Raw genomic sequence first — 14,516 nt, 5'->3', positions numbered from 1 at the left:
TATGGAGGAAAGAATTAGCAATTTGGAAGATGGCAATATAGAATTGTTGCAGGCAGAGGAGGAGAGAGAAGCAAGACTTAAAAGAAATGAAGAAACTCTCCGAGAATTATCAGACACAATTAGGAGATGCAACGTAAGGATTATAGGTATACCAGAGGGAGAAGAGAAGGAGAAAGGGGCAGAAAACCTATTCAAAGAAATAATGGCTGAGAACTTCTCAAATCTGGTGAGGGAGATGGATCTTCAGGTGACGGAAGCCAATAGATCTCCAAACTTTATCAATGCAAGAAGACCAACCCCATGGCATATAATAGTGAAACTAGCAAAAGTCAACGACAAGGAGAAAATATTAAGGACAGCCAGGCAAAAGAAACTAACCTACAAAGGAACCCCCATCAGGCTATCAGCAGATTTCTCAGCAGAAACTTTACAGGCTAGAAGAGAGTGGAATGATATATTCAAAAATCTGAAGGACAAAAATCTACAGCCGAGAATTCTCTACCCAGCGAAAATATCCTTCAAATACGATGGAGAAATAAAAACTTTCCCAGATAAACAAAAATTAAGGGAGTACACTGCCACAAAACCTCCTCTTCAGGAAATCCTCAGGAAAACCCTCATTCCTGAAAAACCCAAAAAAGGAAAGGGGCTACAAAACCAAGAGCAGAGGAGATAAGTAGAAGGACAACAACAGAGAGTAGAAGCTCTACATCAGAACAGATTAAACCATGGGACGAGAAACAAAGGAAACTGAAGAAAACCGGAAAACAAGACACAAAATGGTAGTGGTAGGCCCCCACGTCTCAATAATCACTCTAAATGTAAATGGATTGAACTCCCCAATCAAAAGACACAGAGTGGCAGGATGGATCAAAGAACAAGATCCAACAATATGCTGCCTCCAGGAAACACACCTCAGCCCCAAAGACAAACACAGACTCAGAGTGAAGGGATGGAGAACAATACTCCAAGCTAATAATGAACAATAGAAAGCAGGTGTCGCTATACTAATATCAGACAAGGTAGATTTCAAAGCAAAACAGATAAAGAAAGATAAAGAGGGACAGTATATAATGATAAAAGGGACTCTCCACCAAGAAGACATAACACTTATAAATATATACGCACCCAACACAGGAGCACCAAAATTTGTAAAGCAACTCTTAATAGAACTAAAAGAAGACATCAACAACGATACAATAATAGTAGGGGACCTCAACACACCATTAACACCAATGGACAGAACATCCAGACAGAAAATTAACAAGGAAATAATAGAATTAAATGAAAAATTAGACCAGATGGACTTAATAGATATATATAGAACACTTCATCCAAAAACAGCAGGTTACACATTCTTCTCAAGTGCACATGGAACATTCTCAAGGATTGACCATATTTTGGGAACCAAAGCAAACATCAATAAATACAAGAGAGTTGAAATAATATCAAGCATCTTTTCTGATCATAACGCTATTAAACTAGAAATCAACTACAAGAAAAAAGCAGAGAAAGGTGCAAAAATGTGGAGACTAAACAACACGCTTCTCAACAAACAATGGATCATTGAAGAAATTAAAGAAGAAATCAAATTTTATCTGGAGACAAATGAAAATGAGAACACGACATACCAAATCATTTGGGATGCAGCAAAAGCAGTCCTAAGAGGGAAATTCATCGCAATACAGGCTCACCTCACTAAACAAGAAAAAGCTCACATAAGCAACCTCAAACGACACCTAACAGAACTAGAAAAAGAAGAACAAACAAAGCCCAGAGTCAGTAGAAGGAGGGAAATAATAAAAGTAAGAGCAGAAATAAACGATATTGAAACAAAAAAGACAATAGAAAGGATCAATGAAACAAAGAGTTGGTTCTTCGAAAGAATTAACAAAATTGACAAACCCCTAGCCAGACTCACCAAGAAAAGAAGAGAGAAATCGCAAATTAATAAAATCAGGAATGACAGAGGAGAAATCACAACAGATACCAATGAAATACAAGAGATCATAAGAGAATACTATGAAAAACTATATGCCAACAAATTGAACAACCTGGAAGAAATGGACAAATTCCTAGACTCCTACAATCTCCCCAAACTGAATCAGGAAGAAATGGAGAATCTGAATAGACCAATCACAAGTAAGGAAATAGAAACGGTAATCAAAAACCTCCCCAAAAACAAGAGTCCAGGACCAGACGGCTTCTCTGGAGAATTCTACCAAACATTCAAAGAAGACTTAATACCTATTCTCCTCAAACTGTTCCAGAAAATTGAGAAAGATGGAGAACTCCCTAACACATTCTATGAAGCCAACATCACTCTGATCCCCAAACCTGACAAGGACAAGACAAAGAAGGAGAACTACAGGCCGATATCACTGATGAACATAGATGCAAAAATCCTCAACAAAATTTTGGCAAACCAATTACAGCAATACATCAAAAAGATTATACACCATGATCAAGTGGGATTTATACCAGGGACACAGGGATGGTTCAACATCCGCAAGTCAATCAACGTGATACACTACATCAACAAAATGAAAAACAAAAACCACATGATCATCTCAATAGATGCAGAGAAAGCATTCGACAAGATCCAACACCCATTTATGATAAAAACCCTCAGTAAAATGGGTATAGAAGGAAAGTACCTCAACATAATAAAGGCCATATATGATAGACCCACAGCCAACATCATACTCAATGGACAAAAGCTGAAAGCCATCCCTCTGAGGACAGGAACAAGACAAGGGTGCCCACTTTCACCACTCCTATTCAACATAGTACTGGAGGTGCTGGTCAGAGCAATTCGGCAGGAAAAAGAAATAAAAGGAATCCAAATAGGTAACGAAGAAGTAAAACTCTCGTTGTTTGCAGACGACATGATCTTATACATAGAAAACCCCAAAGAATCCACAGAAAAACTATTAGAAATAATCAACAACTACAGCAAAGTAGCAGGGTATAAAATTAACGTGCATAAATCAGTAGCATTTCTATACACTAACAATAAACTAACAGAAAAAGAACTCAAGAACTCTATCCCATTCACAATCGCAACAAAAAGAATAAAATACCTTGGGATAAACTTAACCAAGGAAGTGAAGGATCTATACAATGAAAACTACAAGACTTTCTTGAAAGAAATAGGCGATGACATAAAGAGATGGAAAAACATTCCTTGCACATGGATTGGAAGAATAAACATAGTTAAAATGTCCATACTACCCAAAGCAATATACAGATGCAATGCTATCCCAATCAGAATCCCAAGAACATTCTTCACAGAAATTGAGCAAACAATCCTAAAATTCATATGGGGCAACAAAAGACCGCGAATTGCTAAAGCAATCCTGAGCAAGAAAAACAAAGCCGGCAGAATCACAATCCCCGATTTCAAAACATACTACAAAGCTACAGTGATCAAAACAGCATGGTACTGGTACAAAACCAGGTCAACAGATCAATGGAACAGAATTGAAAGCCCAGAGATAAAACTACACGTCTATGGACAGCTAATCTTCAACAAAGGAGAAGAGGGCCTACAATGGAGAAAAGAAAGTCTCTTCAACAAATGGTGCTGGGAAAACTGGACAGCCACATGCAAAGGATTGAAAATTGACCATTCTTTTTCACCACACACCAAAATAAACTCAAAATGGATCAAAGACCTAAAGATTAGGCCTGAGACAATAAGTCTTTTGGAAGAGAATATAGGCAGTACACTCTTTGACATCAGTTTCAAAAGAATCTGTTCGGACACTGTAGCTCTTCAGTTGAGGGAAACAATAGAAAGAATAAACAAATGGGACTTCATCAGACTAAAGAGCTTCTTCAAGGCAAGGGAAAACAGGATTGAAACAAAAAAACAGCTCACTAATTGGGAAAAAATATTTACAAGCCACTTATCCGGCAAAGGGTTAATCTCCATAATATACAAAGAACTCACACTGCTTAACAACAAAGAAACAAACAACCCGATCAAAAAATGGGCAGAGGACATGAACAGACATTTCTCAAAAGAAGATATGAATATGGCCAATAGACACATGAAAAGATGTTCATCATCGCTAATCATCAGGGAAATGCAAATCAAAACTACACTAAGATATCACCTTACCCCCGTTAGATTGGCAAAAACATCCAAAACCAAGAACGACAAATGTTGGAGAGGTTGTGGAGAAAGAGGAACCCTCATACACTGTTGGTGGGAAGGCAAACTGGTACAGCCACTATGGAAAACAGTATGGAGATTTCTCAAAAAGTTAAAAATAGAAATACCCTATGACCCAGCCATCCCATTACTGGGTATCTATCCTAAGAACCTGATATCAGATATCTCAAGAGTCCGTTGCACCCCTATGTTCATCGCAGCATTATTTACAATAGCCAAGACGTGGAACCAGCCTACATGCCCAGAAACTGATGATTGGATAAAGAAGATGTGGTATATATACACAATGGAATACTACTCAGCCATAAAAAAAGACGAAATTGGCCCATTCACAACAACGTGGATGGACCTCGAGGGCATTATGTTAAGCGAAATAAGTCAGAGAAAGACGAACTCTATATGACTCCACTCATAGGTGGAAATTAGTATATTGAGAAGGAGATCTGATCGGTGGTTACCAGGGAAAAGGGGGGGTGGGGGGAGGGTACGGAGGGGGAAGTGGTGTACCCACAACATGACTAACAAAAATGTACAACTGAAATCTCACAAGCTTGTAATCTATCATAACATTAATAAAAAAAAAAATTCTGTCTTCCTAAGATTAATTGTATATAGGTGTATTGAGTTTAAGGATCAAAGTAATGATATTCTACTTTGACTAGTGAAAAGCAATAGGATGTCCATATTAATATGATTAGAAGGAAACATTAGAATTAAATTGGTTTAATAAAGTCCAATTCATTCCATAATCTGAAGCAAAAATGTACTATTTTAGTATATAAATAAAATGACAGTGATATTATGTATAGTCAAGAAATAAAATAAACACTGAACTTCAGTTAATTAATACATGTGAAATAGATTTTAGAAACATGGATTTAAGATATGAAAACTTCAGAAAAGTAAAGTGGAATTAGTTTCCAATTTTCAAGATTTACTTACTTCACCTCTTGTAAGCCAAAGCCAGTGATTTTTTTTAATGGTTATGGACCTATATCCACATTCAGGTATGTCTATAAGTGTTGTTTGCTTTTGTTTTGGCATATACTATATATTATTTACTTCTCAGCATTTAGAATAATGACAATTGTGTAATTCCAAGACTAAGAAATTTAATGGGGCAAATTCTTAGTTAAAATGTTCTCTATTACTTTGTTTTTAATCAACTATAAGCTAAAGGATCAAAACTGCAAGAGAAAACGTAAAAAGAGGACATGTTATTTTCCTAGGATAGCGCTCTTACAACTTGTGTATTCTCATAGCTATAACACAGCATAGGAAAGTACAAACGAGGTGATCTATTTTTTTCAAGAAAGTTTTAAAGATATACAATTTAAGGCCATAGTTTCTTCATTTTTCACAGTGCAATCCATTTGCCAACCCTTTTAGCCTTTCCCTTTTCAGAACCCTGAACAACCAAGCTACATCTTACTGTGAACAAATTAGTTTTGACACCTTGAGACATTTAACTATTTGCAAAAGTGAGTCAGATGAAGGTGAAGTTGAGAGAAATGTTTTAAGCTCTAGGAAGATATATATGCTCAAAATTCCGTTAGTGAAAAGTCCATAAATAAACATAATGGAAATGTACAAAGTTTCAAATTTTTAGGAAATGAACATATTACAAAATAGAAATGTAAGGTTTAGCAGGTAATCAGAGTCTTTGCATCCTACTATTCAGAAGTCTTTTTCAGAGGTGCAGGAAATCTCAGAGAACGAAGTGAATGTGGTGTTCATTTAGCACAGCCATTCATTTTACAGTGGCAGGAACTGAGGTGCAGAGAGGGTAAGGGATTTGCCAGGAGGTTAGGGTCACTTGCCAGTGTCTATCAAATTCAGTGAGAGAAACAACATCTAGGTTTCTTATTTGCCCTATATTATTTTATTAATTTCATTTGCCAATAACAATAGCAATTTAGGGGCATCTGAAGTCTGATGCTATGGGTAACCTTTTTAATGAGAAAGTTGTGCTAATTAAATTTGTATAATCATAAAAAGGGTATAGCTAATTTTTCCAAATACATCTATGGCTATGCTGATTTAAATGGCTATAATTAGAGAATTCTGAGAATTTTTAATCTATTAACTATTTCATTCATTTATTAATTAATAATTAGTAAATGTTTATTAAATGAACTATTTTGTGAATACGTGTGTGTGTGTGTATGTGTATTCTAAAGTTTGTTTTCCCTTACAATTTTTACAATCTTAAAAAAGTGTTAGGGGCTGGCCCCACTGCCTGGAGGTTGAGTTTGGCACACTCCGCTTCAGTGGCCTGGGTTCTATTCCCGGGCACAGACCTACACCACTCATCAGCAGCCATGCTGTGGCAGCAACCCACACACAAAATACAGGAAGATTGGCACAGATGTTAACTCAGAGTGACTCTTCCTCAATAAAAAGAAAGCAAAAGAAAGATCGCCTTCTTCTGAGAGTGATAATTAGTTGAATTTGGTACATAAGATTAATATTTCAATTGATGTTTATTCATATTCATCCATGTAAGTTAAAATGTTTTAAGATATGAGATGCAAAATATGTCATGAAAACACAGTTTTTCGTATTTTGGCCTGTCGATATATTTAAGATATAATGTGAAATATAATTAAGCCTTTTGCATTAAAGTGTATGAGAAACATTATCACATCATTTTTATCATACTTATAAGTGTAAGTATATTCAGCTTGAAACTGTTAAAAGTAAGTCTAGATAAGTCTAGGTAGAAGTGTCAATAGAAAAATACAAGCAGCAATATATAAATATCATATAATAAAAGAGACTATAAGTCTAGGACAAAATGTCCTTTTTATATATGCTGATTTTTTTCTGTTCACAATTCACACATGAATATTCTGCATACATTATATTCCTTAATACTGAAATACTTGGAAATTTTCTTTAAACGTGCCCAAATTCAAAGTTACTAATTGTTTAATGAAGACATTCCCTACTATTTTCTAAATGAAAAGGGGTAATGTTATTTTAGAAATAGTGCGGACTTTCCTCCTTTTGTGATCATTCGTCTGGCTTACTTTTCATAGTCATTTTCATTTTCCATTTCATTACAGCATTGTGAAATGTTTATAGAATCCCCCACTATAATAAAAAGATTGGTAGATTTCTAATCGCTTTAAATGATGCATACACGTATCTTTGTTTTGTAAAATATATTTAAAAAATACTCCTTTTTTAATGCTGAATGATGAAGTTGTCGAACTACTCCCACATCCAGGAAGCTGTGGATTATCCATGTATCTAGCTGTGCATAGCTCTATAGATTTATTCTTTGTCCATTTATTGCATCGTTGAAATGTTTTTACAGAAAAAATTCTCTTAGCAAGATTATAATAAAAATTACTTCGACTTTTGAAGAACAGAGGCTGTCATGGTTAATGACACACAAAGTTCTGCTCGAAGTTTCCTTAACATCTCAATAAAGTATTTTGAGATTTTACAATTATTCTGATGTTATAGAATCACATGTGATTTGTTCTCTATTTAATTATTTTTATTAATATCTATTTAGGTAATTTTCCATTTACTTGTTTGAAAAATTCTATGTTCACAGTTAATTTGAACACAACTTTATTTACTTCTCTAGGAAGGAAAATAGGGAAAATTGTCAACACGTTATGTAACTAAGGACAATATTCAACACATTGAACAAAGATGGGAGTAGTCATTTTTTTCAGACAATAACTAGCAGCAAATACTTCGATACTATAATTGACATCCATAAACTACTTTCCTTGAAGCATCTAAAAGTAATTTGCAGGAATTACTTAATTAGCCTCTCAGCAGTTCCCAGCAGTGGATTGCATTGTAATTACAGTGTACTTTGTATTCACAGTACTGATGGAGAGCATGAGCGCAGATATCTGTACAGCGCTACACGTGCAAAGGAAGCCGGGACCCGGTCAATAGGAAACCCTGCACGGGCACATTCCTCACACTTGTTCGCTAAGGGGGACAGGTAACCAAGGTTGTTTTGTGTACTCTTCCTCCTCGTTAGTTCAGTTATGCCCCGAAATATTTTAACGACTTTCGCATTTTTTCTGTTCTCTTTGCTCTCTGTCACAGAAAAAAAAATTTAGATGTTTTGAAAAATAACTCACTGAGAATATACACTTCATCTTGTTTTCATAGGCTAAGAAAGAGGGAGAGACAGATACAGAGGGAGACACAGAAGGAAAGAGTACAAATTTAGGAAAAGTCATTGGCAAATGAAATTAAATGCCCAAAGCATGAAAGCTTATAGAAAGTTCAGGAAATACTTATTACATTTGATGAGTCCATAGTGGACAATACATCGGAAGTGTACTAAATGGAGTAATTGGAACAAATGCTTCTTTCCTTTCTGTATCCAGGCAGTTGGTCACATAACCCTGCATTTTCTCCCTTTAGAGGCAGAGGTTATTTCTCTAACCTTTGTCTTTGGACTGGGGCATGTGGTTCCCTGATTCAAAGGATGCTAGCAGACATTGTGCAAATTGAGGCTTAAAATGGACTTGCACAGTTGGACTTTCCTTCATGTGGTTCTTGTATTGCCACAGTAAGAAGATGCCTCTGGGGCCCATCCAGTGGCATAGCAGTTAACTTCGCATGCTCCACTTCAGAGGCCCACGGTTTGCCTGTTCCGATCCTGGGTGTGGACCTACACACACTTATCAAATCATAGTGTGGCAGGCGTCCCACATATAAAGTAGAGGAAGATGGGCAAAGGTGTTATAACGTTCAGGGCCAATCTTCCTAGCAAAAAGAGGAGGTTTGGCGGTAGATGTTAGCTCAGGGCTAATCTTCCTCAAAAGAAGAAGAAGAAGAAGAAGAAGAAGAAGAAGAAGAAGATGCCTCTGCTAGCCTGCTGATACATAGAGAATGGGAGACAGATGAAAGAAACTGGCAATCTCCAGCTTGGAGCTAAGCCCAGATGAGCTCACCCTAAATAAACTTACGTACAAACACACAGATGAAAATGAATGATTCCCATTTCAGGATCCAGAATTGTGGGGTAGTTTGTTTCACAATATTATTTTGGCAACATTTGACCGATATAGAATGACACAGTGGAAATTGTAAGTTAGATTCAAGATACAGAGAGACTTTTATTTTAGATTTCATTTTTCTCTAAGAAACTGTTCATTTTTGCATTTGTATACGCATTCACATGTTAGGGATAAACTAAACAAGAGCTTTAATTTACAATTTGATTTCAGTGTCAGTATTTAGAAGGTTCTATTACATGGTGACTTCAACATTGTTTCTGGTCTTGACCTTAAAGAAACAGACAGCCAATTATTTCTCCAGCAAAAATGGCTTCACCTGGGATCAGCAAAGAACTGCAATTTGGAGTCTGCAACTATGGCGAGCCACATGCAAGTCCTGAGCAACAAGGGGAGGAGAAACCCTCTTATAGAGGGGCAAAGAAAGTTGGGAGAGCTATTGTAAGCCAAAAGTCCATTCGAGGAGACTGGGAGATCAAAGCGTGGTGGCTTTTCATTGGCTGTGTTGTGACAGTCTCTCATTGGCTATTACTGGGCAGGAAGAGGAAGTCTTCTTCCTGTTGGGCTCTGCAATGGTTAGTACATGTGAGAGCCCTCCTTTCTGGCCTCTCAACTCTATTTTAAGTGAGGTTTCTGTTTATTGATTTTCACACTGCTATTGCTGATCGAGCATATTCTTGACTAATAACTGTGAAATCTTTTAGGTTACCTTCATTTCAAATTTGAATAAAACACCAATACCATGGGCAAAGCTTGTTGATAAAATGATGCTAATAGCTATATATTGACTTTCAGATATTGGTGAAATATTTGAGTCACACAAATGTTAAAGCTCATGAAACAAGCATGATGAAGTCCATGAGTGAGGTAGGAATTGCAAAAATTTAATACATTTTAACCCTTTATTTGTGACTATCACATAGCCTAATCTTACAGAATTACTGAATGTGGGGAAGAAAGAAGCCCATTTTCATTATCTTTCCACAAAGACAAGACACTAGTTAAAAATGATATTAAAAGCACACTTTCATGTAGTTACAATTTTTTTTCTGGTGATGAGACCTTTTAAGATCTACCTTAGCAATTATATCTCAATAAAGCAGAAAAAAATTTTTGCCTTGTCACAAACTTGTACATGATGTTGAAAGAAAATGAAAAAGCAACTACTGATGGTGTTTCTGATATGATACATCATGAAGTATATGTGCTAAAATATTTAATCTAAATATAATTAATTCCTTAAACCTTGTTTCTAAATTATAGGAAATAAATGGAATTAAGAAGAAATCATTAAGTAAATCCATAAGCAGGACAATCTATAAGACAACTGTCATTAGTTCATAAGAAATTGATGTCACAAAATACAAAAGTTGAAGCAAGCTGAGAGTCGAAAAGTGACTAAGAAGATATAACAACCAAATTCAACGAGTGAAATTAAATTGTATCATATATCTAAAAATATTTATGAAGTCATTGTTGGAAAAACTCAGAGTATAAATATACTATCTAGGCATGAAGTATCATGGAATCTATACGTGAATTGCAAGTGATTTAAAATAAATAAAAGAGAGACAGAGAAAAAGAGAGAGGGGGAGAGTCAGCAAATAAGGCTCGAGGTCAAGCGTGAAATCTGTGCAGAAGGAGTAAAATTATTTATTTAACTATTTTATATACTTAAGTGTTTTCATAATAAAAATTGAGGGAAAATCAACAGCATAATTTCAACAATATCCAAAAAGTAAGTTTAAATTTCTACTCACACACGCAAAAAGCAAATACTGTACTTTGTAAATAATAACACAAACTGGGGACAAATTTTATTTTACAAGCAGTCATAATCGATATGTTGCTGGAACCACTCGTTGACAGTCAAGGGGATTCTAATTTGCTACTTGCTCTAAAGAGCCCTTAACATTTTGTATCAGGAAAGGTGCATTATTCAATGTGTGTAAAATAAAAGGCATGTCTTCGTAGTTAAAAATTCAGAGATCATCTGTCTATTTTGAAAACCAATCACTTCCTTCTTTGGCCACATTTCTTGATTCATATTGTAAGCATGAGTTTTAATCAGGCAGCAGGCGTATGAGAAACACCAGAAGTAAAAGATCTAATGAGGATAACAATCCAAACTCAATTCAGGAAATGTTCGGAAAGCATCTTCCCTGAGCTACGAACCCTTTTGCTTTGTGAGATTATTTGAATCAATCTACTTGACCACAAACAATGAAATGTTTCAAGTCCAAGTGTGGAAAAAAAGAGAAATCTTTGTCAAGTTCATTTACTATTAGAGAATTAGGACAAACAACCTGGTGGCAACCACATCAGAGCTGACCAAAATCTAATGTGGTTCTCCACACCCCTCTGGAGAAAGTGGGTATTATGTAGAATGTTGCCATCTTGTGCATGCTGTGAGATGCGCCAATGCTGAGAAATAATTTTCCTTTAAAAAATCTGACTAAAAACAACTTTTTTAATTTATATTTGATAATAAAAATTTTCTGCTTTTAGATTTAATTCTTAATCTCAGAAGCTTATTCTTCTTAGCAATGTTTGCCATTGATCTGGGCTTTGACAGGGAATTAATTTTAATATACACCCATTTCATTTGGTAAAAATGTATACTTGCAGCATCACTAAATCATACAAATATAAAATTAATTATAAATATTAAATACATTATATTTAAATGCATATAACCATTTTTCAAACACCTTATTTAATTTTAAAATTGTTGACATTTTACTTTTTCCAATAAATTTTATCTAACTTTATCTTCTTCAAATATTTAAGTACGTCAAATAATTTTGTTATGCTAGCTTAATTTTACCTTGTTTTCCATTTCATTTTTAACATATTCAGTTTACCTGTATAAGTGTTCTAGTATTAGAAAGTCAAAGAAATTGGCAAGTTAGGATGCTTTCAAAGGGAAATTTAGTATTAGTATCAGCGATGGCAGTGATACTGTGAAGTATTAGAAATAACATACTAAATATTTGCAGATAGGGTGGCTATATAGAATGAGTCTTGAGTTAAGTGTGATGCTTTAGTCATACAATTTATTGTATTTGCTCATCTCTCAGAGGTATTCACTAAAACTGGGGCGCTAATCATGTGAAGAAATGCGCATTCTCCGTGCTTTAGAATTTCATTCCCTGTGTACCAAGTACAAGAACCTGTAGTTTTCTCAAGAAACTTTACCTTCAAACTCTCTACATAAAAGAGCATTATGAATATTTTTATCATCTGTATTTTAACATTAAGTAAATAACTCAAATAAAGATTGGCTTGGCGTGTAACCGGTTTTAAGTGTGTCTAGTGGAAATTAGAAAGGTCTTTTTCTTTAAATGATAGATTTGTGATCACTGACTTAGCCTCCGTATCGGTCACTGGTCTGTTCAGTTATCTGTTTCCTCATGAGTGAGACTGGGTAGGTTGTTGCTAGGAACATACTAGTCTGCTGGGTCACCCGGTGTGTTAGTGAGCAAGAGCTCAGAAGCGTCTCTATGATCTTATTTCTGAAGCATCGATTGTGGGGCCTCCTCTTTCACTTCTCATTTACTTTACTTGATTGTTCTCTCTTTTCTTCTGTCAGGCGTTCTGTCTTCTAAGGGCTGGTCAATTTTATTTTTTCAAAAAATTGACTCATCCTTTTGATCTTTTGTCTTTCTCCTCTATTTGCTTTCTTCTGTTCTCACCTTTGTGACTTCCATCCTTCTGTTAGCTTTGGATTCAGTTTTCCCTTTTCCTAGTTCTGTATGTTGTCACTTAGGTTGTCAATTTGAGGTCCTTCTTCTTTAAGACGTTACAAGTTGATCACTGTAAACTTCCCTCAGTATTATTTTTGCTGCATCCCATAATTTTGGTGTGTTTTTAATTCTTTTTGTTTGTCTTGAGCTATTTTTTAATTTCCCTCTTGATTTCCTCTTTGACCTAATGTCTGTGTAAGAGGCTGCTGTATAATTTGCATCTCTCAGTAACGATCCAGGTTTCCTCCCCATGTTGATTTCTAGTCTCACGCCATTGTGTTCAGGACAGATGCTTGGTATGATTTCAATCGTCTTAATTTTGCTAAGATTTGTTTTGTGACCTCAAACGTGATCTCTTCTGGAAAATACTCTGTTTGCTCTTGAGAAGAAGGTGTATTCTGCTGCTCTTCAATAAAATGTTCTTAGTATTTAATGTCATTTATTTCTGCCGTGTCCTTATTTTCCGTCTGGATGTTCTATCCATTGTTGAAAGTGGGGTGTTGAATTCTCCGACTTTCAACTTGTATAATCTAGTCGTCAGAATACATAAATATCTCTTAGAAGTCAATAATAAAAGACAAATAATACAATTAAAATAGGCAAATGGTTGAAATAGACATTTCTCCAGAAGATATGCAGACGGCCAATAAGCACAAGAGAGATGCTCGATGTCATTCATGATTAGGGAAACGGAAATTCAAACCACAATGTGCTACTGTTTCGAACTCAATGTGTAGGCTGTATTCAACATAAAGGAAAATCACAAGTGTTGGTAAAGATGAGGAACAAGGGGAGCCCTCATACATTGCTGGTGGGAACGTAAAATGATGCAGCCACTGTAGAGAACAGCTTTGCATTTCTTAACATCTTCAAGCAATCATTGACTTTGAGTTGGACAGTCCATTGTGAGGCATCTCCAAAAGAACATGGAAAACATATCTTCGCAGGAAAACCTGTCCATGGACATTCAAAGCAGCATTTTTCACAGTAGTACAAAAATGAAATAAACCCAATTTCCCACCAAATTATGAACACATAAGGCAAATGTGGCATATTGATACTATGGGATATAACACAGCCCTAAAAAGGAAGAAAGCACTGCCACGTGCTAGGCCCTGGATGATCCTCAAAAAAGTGTGCTAATTGAAGTGGTACACAAAGCCACAGATTCTATGATTCCATTTGAATGAAATGCCCAGAATAGCAAATCTGCAGGGAGAGGAAACAGATAAGGTCTTTCCGTGGACTTGGGTTAGGGCAAAGCACAGAGACAGCAAGGCTGGGTTTCTTTTCAAGGTATTAAACATGTTCTGGAATTAGATAGTAGTGATAGCCACACAACATTATCATTGTCCTAAACCTCACTGACTTGTGTACTTTCAAATACTTAAAATGGTGTATTTTATGTTGAGCAGATTTTCTTCAGTGAAAATTTGAAATTAGGGTAATTCATGCAGCTATTAGGGGTAAGGCATGGTGTAGCCCTGAGAGTAAACAGTGAAAAGAGAGGCAAGTACTATAATCTCACAAGCAACCATCTGAGATTCAGTCCATAGTCATGGTCACCACCTTGAAAAGACCAGCCATGAA

The 14,516-nt window shown here is 35.7% G+C and overlaps 1 long non-coding RNA gene across 1 annotated transcript; it reads left to right on the top strand.

The window, feature by feature from the left end:
• The first annotated feature begins 8,033 nt into the window (after positions 1-8,033).
• Positions 8,034-10,951, top strand: LOC139081402 (uncharacterized). Its single transcript, XR_011536497.1, has 3 exons — positions 8,034-8,153; positions 9,976-10,047; positions 10,444-10,951. It is a non-coding gene; the product is annotated as an uncharacterized lncRNA (long non-coding RNA).
• Positions 10,952-14,516: the final 3,565 nt, after the last annotated feature.

The sequence above is a fragment of the Equus przewalskii genome, unplaced genomic scaffold (genome assembly GCF_037783145.1).
Source record: "Equus przewalskii isolate Varuska unplaced genomic scaffold, EquPr2 contig_R1988, whole genome shotgun sequence".
In the NCBI taxonomy this organism is placed as follows: Eukaryota; Metazoa; Chordata; class Mammalia; order Perissodactyla; family Equidae; genus Equus; species Equus przewalskii.
This window is presented reverse-complemented; position numbering and strand designations above follow the sequence as displayed.